This window comes from Aquarana catesbeiana, linkage group LG03 (assembly GCF_042186555.1).
Source record: "Aquarana catesbeiana isolate 2022-GZ linkage group LG03, ASM4218655v1, whole genome shotgun sequence".
Lineage (NCBI taxonomy): Eukaryota > Metazoa > Chordata > Amphibia > Anura > Ranidae > Aquarana > Aquarana catesbeiana.
In genome coordinates, this window is record NC_133326.1 from 78,237,409 (window position 1) to 78,247,699 (window position 10,291).

Here is a 10,291-nt window from a genome sequence, read left to right on the forward strand (position 1 = left end):
CAGGGCTGGGCTCAGCCCTTCTTTCTCTGAGCTGGCCACTCAGCTGTCGGCTAATTGCCAGCTCCTATCTCTCCACAGTTACTCACCTGTTGACGATATGCTGCTCATCAGTCCTGCCTACTTAAGCCATGCAGCTCACTTGATCTCTGCCTTCGCCTTGGTCAACATCACAGAGACTCCTGCGTTCCTGTTGAAGACTTGCTTGGTTGATGTTCCTACTGGCTCCAGATCCTGCATGCTGTTCTACTACATTTATCTCTAGCTCTCTGACATTGGCCTGGCTGACAATCCGATCTGGTTCCTGAACTCTGGCTATGTTTTGACTACACTTACTCTGTTTATCTTTTTATTATTATTAAACAAGTGTGATTTTCCAGATTGGATGACCAGGATCACTGCATGGATCAGTTTGCCATGGCGTTACAAATGCTCTTGAGTCGCACGGTTCACCTGGAATCTCCCACTGTGGCTGCTCCGGTACAACCTGTGTTGCAGGCAATCCCAGCTGCTGCTCCAGTCTCTGTGCAGGCACCCACCTCGAGTATTACCTCCTATAAGAGGTATGTCTGGTTCCGCTCCACTTCCCCAGTGATTTGGGGGCGATTCAGTTCAATGCAGAGGGTTTCTCAACCAGGTTGAGATATACTTTGTGATGCTGCCCCAGGCATTTCCCACGGACAGAAGCAAAGTAGATTTCATGATATCTTTGCTTTCTGAGAGAGCCTTGGCCTGGGCAAACCCTCTATGGGAGACACAAAAACCCATGGTCCTGAGTTACCCAGAAATTGTGGCTTCCTTCAAAAGGGTATTTGACGTTCCCGCTTGCTCCGCTTCTGCTGCCAAGAGCCTCATGTCCATCAAACAGAGTACGAGAACTGTTGCCGATTACGCCATTGAATTCCGTACTCTGGCAGCAGAGGTTTCTTAGAACAATGAGGCCCTCATGGCTGCCTTTTCTCATGGTCTCTGGGATAACATCAAGGATGAGAAAGCCCGAGATATACCCACTGAGCTGGAGAATTTGATCACATTTGCCATTCTCAATGACTCCAGACTCAGAGAAAGACTCTCTTTTAAGGAGTGCTTGCGGAAGCCTCCTGTACATTTGTCTCCAAGCTTTGCAGTCCCACCCTTGCCTCCCTCACCTCCCATGCCTCCTGGTACCGAGTCGGTCTGTGAAGATGAACCCATGCACTTGAGCTTTACGCGTCTCTCTGCGGATGAGAGAGCCCTTAGAAGGAGGGAGAGATTGTGCCTTTATTGTGGCCAGGCTGGTCACTTTTTGAAGTCCTGTCCTACCTGTCCAGGGAACGCCCGAACCTTGAAGTCCTGTCATAGAACTTAGGTGGCGTTGTTTTGTCTCCAGTTATAAGGATAAGCCCCTGGTTTCGGTTGCCCTTTCTTGGGCTGAGTCATCCGTCGAGATACAGGCTCTTATCGACCTCGGGACAGCAGGCCTGGTCATTGATGCTGCCTTTGTAGCGATGCACTCGATTCCACTGCAGCTGCGTGACACTCCACTTGCCATTGAGGCTTTTAACAGGAGACCTCTACAGCCTGCCCATGTGACTCATGAGACTGTTCCATTGTCCATGGCCGTAGGGGTTCTTCACCATGAGATCCAATTCCAAGTTATTTCCTCACCTAAGTTTCCGCTGGTTATTGGTTATCCTTGGTTACAGAGGCACAGCCCTTCTTTTGATTGGCTCCGTGCTGAGGTTCTGTCCTGGTCACCACAATGCAGTAAGAGATGCTTCCAGAAGGTAGCCAAGGTCTTGTGCACCTCTTCACTCTCCTCCCTGCCGGAGGAGTACAGCAATTTTAGCGATGTCTTTGACAAAGGTCAAGCCGGTACTTTGCCTCCACACCGGTCGTATGATTTTGCAATTGACCTTCAACCTGGTGCCATACCCCCTCGAGGCTGGGTTTACCCTTTGCCGGTTTGGAGGCTAAGGCCATGGAGGAGCATGTTGCACTTTCTCGAGGTTTCATCCGCAAATCCTCGTCTCCTGCTGATGCTTGAGAAAGGTAACCGATGATACTCTATACCCTGAGGTTCCTAGTTTTTGGTTTTATTATTGCCTTTCTTCCCATCACTTAGTCACCGGTTGCCCTAACCGCTTCAGAAACTCTTTGACTATTGTATGATGGGTGGGGGTAGACATTTAGATGGGACGGTTCACCTAACATAGGTTGGCTCCCTTAATGGGAGACCCACAACTGTTCTTTTTTTTTTTTTCTTTGTTGTTCTCTTTTTATTTTTATAGGCTGGCTGACAGTGACATCCACTCCTTAACCTGTGGTGTAAGTGATTGAATGGGTGTTCTCCATCTCAGTTTAACCTGTTATAGAGCCTATTGGCTCATGTTTGTTTTACACTTTGCACCTATTGTTTTAGTGGCCAGCATTTTTTGTGTTTGCCTCTTTGTCCGCTGGCTTTCCCTGCGTGACACCACTTGAGGGTGGCAGCCCCGGGAGAGCAAGGGACCTCCTTGCACCTATATGTATAAGTCTCATTTTACTTGCATACATTTAGTGCCTTAAGGCGCCTTTCACACGGACGGCTATTCTGCCGCAGTTAAAAGCATGTTTTTTTTTTTCTGTGAAATTCAAGACTCCAGGCACTGCGATCAGCTGCATTTGTACAATGCGATTACCTGCGTTTACACGTGGTTGCGTTTAGCTGCAGTAGTCAATGTTTTTGTTTGGTCCTGAATCTACCCATGATGCATTTCGGTCCTCTGCAGTTCAAATCATCTATTTCCTGTCTCTTTGTGTACTGGCTGAGTGTGTGTTGGAGTTTTGCAGTGAGAGGAGTGTTCTGTCTATTGTGCTTTTGAAGATGAATGCATGTACGGGTAGTTTGATGGCTTGCGTATATTGCTGCTGATGAGAATGAAGAGGAGAAGAGTGATCGAGCGGAGGAGATGTCCCCTTCGTTACTGGGTGCACCCTTTAACCTCGCAACGTCTTTCGATCGGCTACTTTGCCCTCATGTTTGGTGGAAAAAAAAAGGGGGGGGGGGAATAATTGCGCTTCAAAGGTGTATAAAATATGATAAAAAAAGCTGCAATGTCCTAAATGTGACACAAACACACAATATAAGCAAGAAAAATCGGTGACTCGCGCTAATCAAATTAGTGAATGTGTGGCTAAGAAATGCCGCACCAAAAAAACTAGATACAACAGGTATTAGTGAATACATAAACCATCAGTGCAGTAATATTTTGAAATTTGCTTGCACTAATTGTGATATGAGTCCATGTGTAATAAATATAATAGGAAATGTGAATGGTTGAAGAAATAGTCCATAAGGAAAAAACCCAAAACAGTGAATGGCAATCCCGGGTCTTTCAACCGCATGGAACCTTGGATGTGTGGGACCACCACCAATAGTAAGAGCCTGGCCGCTTACCAGAACCCCATGACCCCCGTTACAGAGGGTCTAGAAGGGCTTTGAGATTCTGCTAGTCCGGAACTCCCAGGGGCGGAGATGGAAACTGGAAAGGACGTCAGGTGCTAGGATGGAGATGGATGGGTCCACAGAAAGGGGCTCAGCCCTCAGCATAGTGTTGTCATCATAGGAAGAAAGAAAGGGAGGGCTCCCATAGTGTAAAATCAAACAGCAATTTATTAAAATAAAAAAACTTAAACACTTACATGTAGGCAAGAAAATCAGCATCATCAATAGAAGAACAGTCTGTGGCACCGGCCGGATGACCACAGATAGCCTGTCCTACTGAATGAACAGCGACAGTGGGAGGTGGCGCGATGATACCGCTCAGCATCTTCCAGGGGCACGTGCCAGGGGTTCCATGCAGTTGAAAGACCCAGGATTGCCATTCACTGTTTTGGGTTTTTTCCTTATGGACTATTCCTTCAACCATTCACATTTATTTCCTATTATATTTATTACACATGGACTCATTTTGAAATGTGCTTGCACTAATTGTGATATATTACTGCACTGATGGTTTATGTATTCACTAATACCTGTTGTATCTAGTTTTTTTGGTGCGGCATTTCTTAGCCACACATTCACTAATTTGTTTAGCGCGAGTCACCGATTTTTCTTCCTCATGTTTGGTGAACTGAGAGCTTTTTTTTGTTTTTCTTTTCTTTTCCTCACGCTGCTATCCGCAGTTGACACAATAGACTGTGATTACCTGCGGTTATGTGCAGATAGCTGCGCTAAATCGCTCCTGGACGCAGTCAATTCTATTTTTTCTATCCGCACGGTACCGCATGTAACAAAATCGCAGCTAAACGCAGTGTGTGAATGGGCGCATAGGAAAGCATTGTGTGCTTTTAGCTGCGGTAGAAATCTAGAAAATCTGCAGTTAAAAGCACCATTCTATCCGTCCGTGTGAAAGGGGCCTAAATGCTAAGTTAGATACTGTGCTTATTTTACTTGTGACAATCTTACAATATTAGGATATTGAGTGGTTCCAAAGGACCATTGCTCCCCCATGTGCCAGAACTTGGCTCAGATGCTAGTCTTAGCCAACTTCCGGCCCCCTTGTGGGCCTTTGGTCCCACTCAGTGAAGCATTTATGCTTTACCTATTTGCTATGCTCCGAGTACTTCTCGGCCTCGATTCTCACGGTTCACCTCTATACTTTCTCTTTTCACCAATCTCTCTTCTTCCTCTCTCCTCTCCCCCCCCCTAAAATCCACGGGGCCTCAGGGCGTCGTAATCTTTTAGTTCGTCTTTCTGATGGTATGGCTTTGAATTGGTTATCCCTGAATGTTCAGGGCATGAACTCTCCCTTCAAAAGTGTGAAGGTTTTTAAATACCTCCAAAAACAAAAAGTGGGCATTGCATGCCTGCAGGAGACCCACTTCTCCTCCTCTTCTTGCCCCCAAAATTTTCATGCCATATACCCTCAAATCTACCTGACTAAGGGCCCGACTAAGCAAAGAGGCGTACTGATCGCTCTTCGCAAATCAATTCCTTTCACTTGCAGTAAACAGATAGCAGAACCAAATGGAAGGTACCTCCTGTTACAGGGTAGCATTCAGGACACGTAAGTTAACATCTTGACATACTATGCCCAAATGTACATCTAGGGCCCTTCCTGACCCATGTTTGATCCTTGCTGAAAGCCCACCAGAGGGATACTCTGCTCTTGGCAGGAGACTCCAATGTGACTCTGAACCCCGCATTTGACAAATATCCCTCGGAGTGCAAAGCACATTCTCCAGATGCAAAAAAGTTCTTATGCTTACTACGAAGTCATGACCTGGTGGACGTCTGGAGAGAGCTCCATCCCCCGGGCAGGGACTACACTCATTACTCTCATCCTCATCATTCCCACTCCCGAATCGATCATATGTTTGTGTCCAGGAAACATCTTCCCGTAATCGTCTCCGCCTCTATCTTAGCAGCTCCATGGTCGGACCCCGACCCTATTATGTATTAAAGAATTGAAAGTGGGCAAGAGACCGGGCCCAGATGGCTTCACGGCACTTTTCTATAGGAAAATGGCTGATGTGGTAGCCCCCTACCTGACAACCATGTTTAATTCTGTGAAAAATGGCCACACCTTTACTTCAACCCTCCTCTCCGCCAATATAGTGATGATCCCCAAACCCGACCGGGACCATTCCTCTTGGGCCAATTTTAGGCCAATCTCCCTTCTAAACATAGACATGAAAATTTTAACAAAAATTCTGGCCAACTGCTTGAATTCCTTTTTACCTTGTCTGATTAAAAATGACCAGGTGGGCTTTGTTCCGAGAAGACAGGCGGGAGACGCCATCAGACGGCTCCTTCAAATCCAACATATAGTACATAACAGATCTTTGGCGACGATGTTCTTGTCCCTCGATGTGAACAAGGCCTTTGACAACCCTGTCTTGGCCTTACCTGATGACGGTACTTCGCCACTACGGCTTTGGCACCTCATTCTTGAGCTGGATCTCAGCATTATATGACTTTCCCCAGGCCAAGGTCAAGTACTACGATTTTGAATCGCCTCTCTTTCCTATCAGGAGGGGGACCAGACAAGGTTGCTCTCCCCACTTCTATTTATCTTAGCACTAGAACCTTTAGCGGAGGCAATGCGATTTCACCCAGACATAACAGGGGTGGATAAAGCGGGTACTTCTCATAAAATATCATTATTTGTGGACGATATCCCAATGTCCCTAACTAACTAATTCCCACATCGCCTTACCTAACCTGTTCCCCCTCCTGGATACCTTTTGCGCTATTTTCAGGACCATCAGTTAACCCTACCAAATTGAAAGCTATGTCTCTTAACCTTCCACTCTTGGAGCTGGCAACCCTAAAAAATGCCTTTTCATTTTAATGGCTCACTTCTCTGCCTTACCTGGGGATTAGGCTCACTCCGACATATGAGGAACTATACCAGGCCAATTTTCCCCCTCTGTTCAGGAAGTTATCCGATATGCTGTCCTCCTGGTCCCATTTCCCGTTATCTTGGTTCGGCAGGATTGTGGCGGTCCGCATGACTTGTATCCCAAAACTACTGTATCTTTTTCATGTTTTGCCGGTCCCTACACATATTCTGCGCATTCACCAACGTAAAATTCTGAAATTTATCTGGGGTTCCACCAAACCCAGAATCAAGACACAGGTTCTATACGCCCGTAAGATCAATGGTGGCCTCTCGGTTCCCAATCTCCAAGCCTACTATACAGCAGCGAACATTGCCCCATTGTCTCATCCCCATGAACAGCATCAAATGCCGTTATGGGCCACCATAGACTTGGTGGACTCATATCCAATTCCGTTAGCCTCCTTGCCCTGGCTTCCCCTCAAACACTGGCCTGACACTCTTGGGCCTTGCCTGGCACATTCCCTCCACGCGTGGGACTCGATTAAATACTCAGCGGGTCTGATTTCTCCTCATCTTCCATTACTCCGCCTCCTCCTGTGTCCTTTGTTCCCGCCAGGCCATGATAACCCACAACAGTTTTCTTGGTGGACTAATAACGGTTTTGTTGATATTCATTCTCTATTCACCCCCACCAAGATAATTACATTTGATGCGCTGCGTTCCTCACACGATATCCCACTTCGGGAACACTACAGCTACCTACAGCTTTGCCACTTTCTGCAACAGCTCATCAAGTCCCGACCTACCCCATGCACCTTTACCCCTTTAGAAAGCCTTTGTAGATCCCGGCCCCAATCTTCGGGCCTAATCTCCTTAGTCTATGCAGCAATAATTTTCTCTCTAAAAAAAAGAAACACAGATTAGACCTTACTACCTCCAGTGGGAGGCCAACTCAGGGAGGCAGCTGGATCCGGAGGACAGGCAGGTCATTACTATCTCTCTTTTCGAATGCTGCAAAAATGTCCTCATTTTGGAGAATGCATATAAAATACTATACAGATGTTAATATACCCTGGCTAGATTGGCTCGTTTCATTCCAACTTATTCTCCTCTCTGCTTCCGGGGATGCTCTTAGGCGTGTCCAAGAGCATGCAGATTATGGGTCAGAGTCTATGCCCTTCTCCGCACTCTATTTCACACTAACCTGAAGTGGGACCCTTATGAGGCTCTCCTATGCAAACCAATTATAGAACTACTGCTTCCAGAACGCCAGCTAGCACTGCATCTGTTTACTGCAACTAAACTGACCATAGCGAGAGCCTGGAAGACACCCATACTTAGCTTTGAGGCTGTCAAACATCGTATGAATGACATTATGGTAAATGAAAAGCTGATAGCCATAATTTCAGACACTCACAATAAATTTCTCAGGATTTCTAGCAGCCTTGGGTCGCCTACATACAACCTACCAGATTTGATTCCACGCCCCATTTGGGTGCTCCCTATCTACACTCCAAGCATATGTTCTAGGATGCTGTAGACTTAGGAGGGGACACTTTGTTCTACTTTGTTGACATGAATTTATTAATGCTCTCCTTTTTTATTCGTCTTCCTTTCGTTTATGATATCTTATGTTTATCTCCTATGTGACCATAGATGTGATGAGCTGTACAGTTGAATTGATTATTAACCACTTCACGACCGCTCACTGTATATATACGTCATTTTTTTAAAGATGGATATCTCAGTAACGGCAGCAGCTGCTGCCACAACCGAGATATCCATCTTTACAGCGAGCGGTTCTGTACACGATAATGGTGGTCTCAGCGGCGGGTTCACCGCGAGATCACCGTTATCGGCGGCGGGAGAGGTGCCACCCCCCCTCCCGCCGCTCTCCCGCACCCTCCGCCGCTTACCGGAGCCGTCAGTAGCGGCGGAGGAGATCGGGACCTGTCACCGCCGAGGTACTGAGACGAGTGAGGCCAAGATGGCCCCCACCCGTCTCTATACCATGTGACGGCCGGAGCGACGTCATTACGACGGCTCCGCCCACTTCTCTTAAAGGCACAATTTTTTTTGTGTCATTTTTTTTAAACAACTTTTTTTTTTTGCATTTTAGTCTAAATATGAGATCTGAGGACTTTTTGACCCCAGATCTCATATTTAAGAGGACCTGTCATGCTTTTTTCTATTACAAGGGATGTTTACATTCCTTGTAATAGGAATAAAAGTGATCCAAATTTTTTTTTTTTTTAAACAGTGAAAAAATAAATAAAATAAAGTAAAATAAATAATAAAAAAAAAAAAAAAAAAAAAAAATTTAAAGCGCCCTGTCCCGACGAGCTCGCGCACAGAAGCGAACGCATACGTGAGTAGCGCCCGCATATGAAAACGGTGGTCAAACCACACATGTGAGGTATCGCCGCGACCGGTATTGCGAGAGCAATAATTCTAGCCCTAGACCTCCTCTGTAACTCCAAACATGCAACCTGTAGAATTTTTTTAAACGTCGCCTATGGAGATTTTTAAGGGTAAAAGTTTGACGCTATTCCACGAGCGGGCGCAATTTTGAAGCGTGACATGTTGGGTATCAATTTACTTGGCATAACATTATCTTTCACAATATAAAAAAAAATTGGGCTAACTATACAGTTGTCCTATTTTTTTATTCAAAAAAGTGAATTTTTTCCAAAAAAAGTGCACTTATAAGACCGCTGCGCAAATACGGTGCAAAAAAAAGTATTGCAATGACCGCCATTTTATTCTCTAGGGTGTTAGAAAAAAAAACAATATATAATGTTTGGGGGTTCTAAGTAATTTTCTAGCAGAAAAACCTGTTTTAAACATGTAAACACCTAAAATCCAAAACGAGGCTGGTCTTTAAGTGGTTAACCACCTCAATACAGTGCACTTACACCCCCTTCCTGCCCAGGCCAATTTTCAGCTTTCAGCCCTGTTGCTGTTTAAATGACAATTGGTCATGCTACACTGTACCCAGAGTTTTTATCATTTTATTTCCATAAATAGAGCTTTCTTTTGGTGGTATTTGCTCACCTCTGGGGTTTTTATTTTTTTGTTAAACAAATAAAAATAGACCTAAAATTTTGAAAAAAAAAAAAAGTTTTTTTCTTTTGTTTGTTATAAAATGTTGTAAATAAGTAAGTTTTCTCCTTAACTGATGGGCGCTGATAAGGCGGCACCGATGAGGTGGTATCAATGAGGTGGCACTGACGATGGGCACTGGTAGGCAGCACTGATATGCATTGATAGGCGGCACTGATGGGCACTCATGGGTGGCACTGCTGGGCACTGATATGCAGCACTGATAGATGGTATTGATAGGCATCACTGATTGCACTTGCACTGGCAGGCATTTGGGATGGGCACTAATTGGCAGCTGCCTGGGCACTGATAGGCAGCTGCCTGGGCAATGATTGGCATTTCCCTAGTGGTCTAGGGTGGCATACCTGGTAGTCCAGGGTGGTGCCAATCCCTGGTGGTCCTGGGCGGGCATTTGAGGGGGGGCTGTGCTGATAAACAGGAGAGCAGCCAATCGGCTCTCCTCTGCTCGCGTCTGTCAGACACAAGTGAGGAAATGCCGATCAACGGCTCTTCCTGTTTACATCGTGATCAGCCGTGATTGGACACGGCTGATCACGATGTAAAGAGCCTCCATCAGAGGCTCTTTACCGAGATTGGTGTAGCGGTGTGTGTGACTGACACACTGCACCACCAATCGCCGCGATGCGCGCCTTCAGGGGCGTGCAAGAGCGGTCGTTCTGGAAGGACGTCATATGGCGCCTGCACAAACCGAGAGCTGCGCCGCCTGTCCGTCATTTGACAGCTGGCGGGCGAGGGGCACTTAATAAAAACCTTTGTACAAGAAATCCCTTCTTTCTGAGATTGGTAGTGACAACCAAGCGAGTCACCTTCCTCCAGATCGTGGATGGGGCTAGCAGGACTGTGATTGTCTTTAGCAGTGGCCA